The following is a 7,258-nucleotide window of genomic DNA, read 5'->3' as shown; positions in this document are numbered from 1 at the left end:
GCGAGGGTTAACACGTTTAAATGTCTTACTCACCTCGGCTGCAGTGAAGGAGAGACCGCATGTTTTCGTTGCAGGCCGTGTCAGTGGCACTGTATTGTCCTCAAAGCGGGCAAAAAAGTTATTTAGTCTGCCTGGGAGCAAGACATCCTGGTCCGTGACTGGGCTGGATTTCTTCCTGTAGTCCGTGATTGACTGTAGACCCTGCCACATGCCTCTTGTGTCTGAGCCGTTGAATTGAGATTCTACTTTGTCTCTGTATTGGCGCTTAGCTTGTTTGATAGCCTTGCGGAGGGAATAGCTGCACTGTTTGTATTCGGTCATGTTACCAGACACCTTGCCCTGATTAAAAGCAGTGGTTCGAGCTTTCAGTTTCACACGAATGCTGCCATCAATCCACGGTTTCTGGTTAGGGAATGTTTTAATCGTTGCTATGGGAACGACATCTTCAACGCACGTTCTAATGAACTCGCACACCGAATCAGCGTATTCGTCAATGTTGTTATCTGACGCAATACGAAACATCTCCCAGTCCACGTGATGGAAGCAGTCTTGGAGTGTGGAGTCAGCTTGGTCGGACCAGCGTTGGACAGACCTCAGCGTGGGAGCCTCTTGTTTTAGTTTCTGTCTGTAGGCAGGGATCAACAAAATGGAGTCGTGGTCAGCTTTTCCGAAAGGGGGGCGGGGCAGGGCCTTATATGCGTCGCGGAAGTTAGAGTAACAATGATCCAAGGTCTTTCCTCCCCTGGTTGCGCAATCGATATGCTGATAAAATTTGCTTTTTGCTTGTAAGCAGGAATCAGGAGGATAGAATTATGGTCATATTTTCCAAAAGGAGGGCGAGGGAGAGCTTTGTACGTGTCTCTGTGTGTGGAGTAAAGGTGGTCTAGAGTTTTTATTTTCTCTCTGGTCGCTCATGTAATGTAGAAATGAGGTAAAAACAGATTTAAGTCTCCCTGCATTAAAGTCCCCGGCCATTAGGAGTGCTGTCTCTGGGTGAACATTTTCTTGTTTGCTTATGGCCTTATACAACTCATTGAGTGCGGTCTTAGTGCCAGCATCGGTTTGTGGTGGTAAATAGACAGCTACAAAATATGAGATCTCTCTTGGTAAATACTGTGGTCTACAGCTTATCATGAGATACTCAGGCGATCAAAACCTTGAGACGTCCTTAATATTAGATTCCGTGCACCAGCTGTTATTGACAAATAGACATAGAACAGCTGCCTCTAGTAAGTGGTGGTCTATCTTGCTGACGCACTGAAAACCCAACCAGCTGTATGTTATCCATGTCGTCATTCAGCCACGACTCAGTGAAACATAAGATATTACAGTTTTTAATGTTCTGTTGGTAGTATAATCTTGTTCGCAGCTCATCCAGTTTATTATCCAGTGATTGTACGTTGGCTAATAGGATGGAAGGTAGAGGCGTGTTACCCACTCACCGTCGGATTCTTACAACGCACCCGACCTACGACCCCTATATCTCCATCTCTTCTTCACGTGAATGACGAGGATTTGGGCCTCGTCGGGTGTCTGAAGTAAATCCTTCACGTCAGACTTGTTAAAGAAAAAAATATTTATCCAGTATGAGGTGAGTAATCGCTGTTCTGATATCCAGACGCTCTATTCAGTCATAAGAGATGGTGGGAGAAACATTATGTATAAAATAAGTTACAAATAATGTGATAGAACACAATAGCACAATTGGTTTGGTGCCCATGAAACTGGGCACTGCATTCTGCAAGAGGATAAGATCCTGACAGAACACTTTAGTGGTAGTTGATTTGTGTGTCATAAAGAAGTGGATTATAGAAATGAACCATGAAACCAAGGAATTTAAAGGGTCCACAAGTTGACCCTCTACTGCAGGTTTAGTAATTAAAGAAACATAACTGAAAGTATGTCTGTGTGTGTAGCTGAAAGTCATCAAAGCCCACACAAGGCCTGTTTTCTGAAACAAGGTGAATTGATCACTCAGGTAATTGAAGAGAAACATGGAGCAAACATGCGCACACACACATCTTTTGAAATATATTTTAATTGGCAGATGATTCAATTCTACTCACTATTTTACCTTCCACACAAAGAGTAATCCACAACAAAACGTTAATAAACCTTCATTGAGGTCTCTGTGTGCAACCTGACAGCCCACCACGCAGCAGGGGTCTCAATACATATGAACTCTGTTTACATCACAGCTGCCAACAGCAGACGGAACCAACAGCTTCCTGCTAATAAACAGAATAAATAAATAATGTCTAAAATGGCGTGTTTACCACGCCAGCCGCCGTGTATCCACACTAACCGATCGAAAGCTGCAAATGAGCTCCAATTTCGCTGACTAGGATACAGAGTGAGTCACCCCAAAATCACACAAGGGCTATTCGAGGCTCAGTACTGCATTAGCTCAAGGCTTTCGGATTAGCATTAGTTTATTCATTACTATATTACCCATAAATCATTGATAGTTATCAGTAAGTCTACAGACTCTATAAAGCATTCTCTCAGAGCATGTATGCGTCACTGTTTAGATATTGGGGCGGGGGGTAGAGGCGAAAACGTTCCGTGGGGTCAGAGAAACAACAGAGAGGAGGATGAGGGATGGGTTTGGATGAGAGCGGGCCAGAGAAGGTAGGAAAGAGAGAGCGAGAGAAAAAAAAAGAGTAAAAATGAAGATAGAGACAGGGAGGTGGGTGGGGGTGTAGGAAGGAGAGGAGGTCAGGAGATGGAGAGAGACTGCCTGCACACACTGTCAAGACAGTTAATGTAAGGTTTGGAGATAAGGTCCTGCAGACAAACATTGACCAAATCAGCCATTTCAGCGTGCGAGCCTGAACTGCCAGTCACAATGAGAGACGGCGCAACAATCAGCACTCACTCGCAGATAAGAGCTCTACTGGGGCGTGCAGGAAACAGCCAATCTACTGGCTGCCTGGCAAGGAGGGCGTTAGAGAGGGGAAGGAGAGAGGGAGAGAGAGAGAGGGAGAGAGCGAGGGAGGGAGAGCAGACAGCGAGAGAGAAATGGGCAATAGACCTACAGAGAAGATGTGGACAAAGAATAAACGGCACAGTGGAGGAGTGAGAGAACAGTACCAGGGAGAGGGAGAGCGCAAGTGAGGATGGTAGAGAGAGAAGGCAAAAAAAAAAAAGATCTTTCCACCAACCTCACATCCACCCCCATCCCCCCAAAACTCTCACACAGAAAGAGACAAGAGAGAAAAAAACAGGAGTGGTGTGATATCAGCTCTTAAAATAGTGCCTCTCCCTGGTCTCTGTCACCTGGGAAAAGTTAGGAGAGAGAAAGAGAGAGTGTGTGCACACAGACAATGATCCTACAGTTGACTCGCTCATTCTCCAATGCTCTGTTTTCTTGTCTCACACAACAGCATAATTGTATTGCCTCAATTAATGGTGCATGCACTTGTGTGTGTGTGCGCGCACGTGAGGGGTGGGATAACCCTTCCTATCCATTGATATTGTCTCCTAGGCCAGAGAAATCCACACAAAATAAAATAAGCACATTGAATGCCAGAATGGATGCCTGAGGGAAGCCAAGCTAACTAACCATTGGGCTGTGATGTGGGACCTTGGAACCATGCTGGCCCCTTCTGGTCAGAGCATGCACTACAGCTGAGACCATCACAGCTGGTTGGGAAACACTGCTAGTCACTTACCTTTGTCAGACACTTCGACTCAGTCGAGCAAAACAGTGGGCAATAGCTAACGCTGGCTTGCTAAAACTATTGGTGTTCCCTTCGAGTCAGAAGAGTGGGGGCCTCAGTGGTTGAATCACACAGCTAATATATTCTATTTTTCTGTCCACTGATAATAGTGTGAGTAATTAACACATTGATGTTACTACCATCATGGGTGCCTGTGTGTGTGTGTGTGTGTATATACACGTCTGGGCAAGTGCGTGTGTGTATAGAGAGGTAGGTGAAAGGGTTAAGTCCCCTCCCAGGCTGCATGCAGCTTTCCCTTTCTGTGTCAAGCCCCATTAAACCAGCTACACCACAGCAATATGGGGCCATCAATTATACACGTCACACCATCAATGGAGAGAGGGAGAGGGGGAAGAGGGGTAGAAGAGAGGCAGGAACACATAAACAGGACAAACGGCTACATAAAAGACCTGCAGCCTGGCTCACACACACACACACATCCCTCTCGTTGCTGCACTCTAGACAGCTGACGATAAGGCTCTGCTGGGCTTATCTGACGGCAAGCACACACACACACACACAGATAGAAGGCTGTGCTCCAGTGAGGAATATGACAGGCTGTGTGGAGAGGCAACAGAGTTGAGATCACCTAGAGAGATGTCCCTGTAGCGACGGAGGCACAAGGCAGATCTGGAGCACGTGCCTTTCTACAAGGTTCACGTGATATACAGATATAACTAAATCAATGGCTGGTGGTGGGAGGAGCTATAGGAGGATGGGCTCATTGTAAAGGCTGAGATGGAATTCATGGGATGGAGTCAAACAACAAAACCACGTTTGACTCCGTTCTGTTAATTCCATCCCAATGATCTAATAAAATAGGATAAAAAAAGGAAGGGGAAAGGTAAGCTGAGGGTTTACTGTCAGTCCTCTCAGGCTGCTAGAGACAACAAATAAATACAAAGTGTAATTCCAGAAAAAAATAGTTTATTAACTACAAGGAATTCATAGGCTGAAAGACGTTCAGTAAGATATATTAAGATAAACAGTAGTCCATACTAAAACAGCTGACGAACCAATAGTAAATGTCCAGTAACATCACAAGATGCAGGAATTAGTTTAAATCTACTATAACTCAGTGAATTCAGGTGATTTGAAATTCTACTTACTAGTTAAAGCTCAACACGGAAAACAAGGTCCCTAACACAGGCAGGGATCATTAAATAAAAGGCACACATTTTTCTTTCTTTTGAAATCATAGGAAAGTAAACACTCAATTCATTAATTTCATCTAGATTCTTCTCCTGAATTGATTGATTTTAAACCGAATCAGTCCCTGAAATGAAATCACTCCCATAGCAGATGTCTTACATTGGTGTCAACACAAACTGTCCATCTCTCCAACCACAAACTGTCCATCTCTCCAACCACAAACTATCCATCTCTCCAACCACAAACTGTCCATCTGTCCAACCACAAACTGTCCATCTCTCCAACCACAAACTGTCCATCTCTCCAACCACAAACTGTCCATCTGTCCAACCACAAACTGTCCATCTCTCCAACCACAAACTGTCCATCTCTCCAACCACAAACTGATCACTGAAAACATTCAACAGAACAAACATAAGTGTATCCTACATGGCACCCAGTTCCCTTTATAGTGCACCATTTATTTATTTTATTGGCGCAGCGGACTAAGGAACTGCATATCAGTGCTAGAGGCATCACTATAGACCCTGGTTCGATTCCAGGCTGTATTACAACCAGCTGTGATTGGGAGTTTACATATGGCGGTGCACAATTGGCCCAGTGTCGTCCGGGTTAGGGTAAGGCCGGGGTAGGCCGTCATTCTAAATAAGATTTGTTCTTAACTGACTTGGCTAGTTAAATAAAAGGTTATAGTGGACTATATAGGGAATAATTTGACATTTGGAACAGACACACTAAAGCCTGCCATATTCTGGCTATTGGTTGTGAATGAGGTCAATAAGATTTAGAGTATTAGGGTACGTTCAGGAAGGTGCCACGTTCTGAACATTGCAGACAGGATTGTCTTGTGCCCAGCTAACATAATCTCTTTCCATCTTAACCTTCTGTAACATCGCACCCCACTGAACACAGCCCTGGGGTAAGCCTGTAGATATCTAGGAAGTCTGTATAAAACCACCCTAGACAGAGAAGACAGTGGGAACCACAGCAGCCAAGGCAGAATATGAGCACCACCAAGAGGTGACTTCTATAATCAACCTGAATCTGAAAACAGTAGTAGAGGCCATGCTAAACTAAATGCAGCTCAATGACTCCTCCTCTGGCTCCCTCCGGTGTTGCCTTATATCCAGGACATATTCAAACTGAAAACAACCAGAACTAACATGGCTGTATAACATTCCGTACATCGGAGTTAAAACTAAGCCTTGATTCACATTTTGGGGGATCGGGGTCAGAGTATTAACAGGTGGATGATAGCAACATACGTAAAGGAATCAACCCACAAGTGTAGTGGTGGTTGAAACTGATTTTCCACAATCAACAAATGGGGTGCATACAGTGGCATCCTCTCCTCGTCTCCTTCACTGATCTGGAAGTGGAAAATCCCCAGGTAGGTTTCTGCCATATTGCTTTAACTTATCTCTAGTTGTTTTCAGATCCGTGCAGGTGAAGGAGAGCTAAGGAGACAAAACCCCTGTAGACTATTGAGATCCACCAGGTGTTTTACGATGTAGCTTTTACATGACCAGCCTGGACACAGCTATAGCTAACAAACAGCAGTCATACTAATAGAGAAACACTTTGCCTAAAACCAGTCTCAGGTAGTCCCTCCCTGTTTAAGGTTTCCTTCTTTCATTTGGTGCTTAGTGAATATGACCCAGGTGTAGGGTCTATATACACTGTTCAAAAAAAATTAAGGGAACACTTAAACAACACAATGAAACTCCAAGTCAATCACACTTCTGTGAAATCAAACTGTCCACTTAGGAAGCAACACTGATTGACAATAAATTTCACATGCAGCTGTGCAAATGAAATAGACAACAGGTGGAAATTATTGGCAATTAGCAAGACACCCCCAATAAAGGAGTGGTTCTGCAGGTGGTGACCACAGACCACTTCTCAGTTCCTATGCTTCCTGGCTGATGTTTTGGTCAGTTTTGAATGCTGGAGGTGCTTTCACTCTAGTGGTAGCATGAGACGGAGTCTACAACCCACACAAGTGGCTCAGGTAGTGCAGCTCATCCAGGATGGCACATCAATGCGAGCTGTGGCAAGAAGGTTTGCTGTGTCTGTCAGCGTAGTGTCCAGAGCATGGAGGCGCTACCAGGAGACAGGACAGTACATCAGGAGACGTGGAGGAAGAGGGCAATAACCCAGCAGCAGGACCGCTACCTCCGCCTTTGTGCAAGGAGGAGCAGGAGGAACACTGCCAGAGCCCTGCAAAATGACCTCCAGCAGGCCACAAATGTGCATGTGTCTGCTCAAACGGTCAGAAACAGACTCCATGAGGGTGGTATGAGGGCCCGACGTCCACAGGTGGGGGTTGTGCCTACAGCCCAACACCGTGCAGGACGTTTGGCATTTGCCAGAGAACACCAAGA

This window comes from Oncorhynchus mykiss, chromosome 12, assembly GCF_013265735.2.
Source record: "Oncorhynchus mykiss isolate Arlee chromosome 12, USDA_OmykA_1.1, whole genome shotgun sequence".
Classification (NCBI taxonomy): Eukaryota; Metazoa; Chordata; class Actinopteri; order Salmoniformes; family Salmonidae; genus Oncorhynchus; species Oncorhynchus mykiss.
This window is presented reverse-complemented; position numbering follows the sequence as displayed.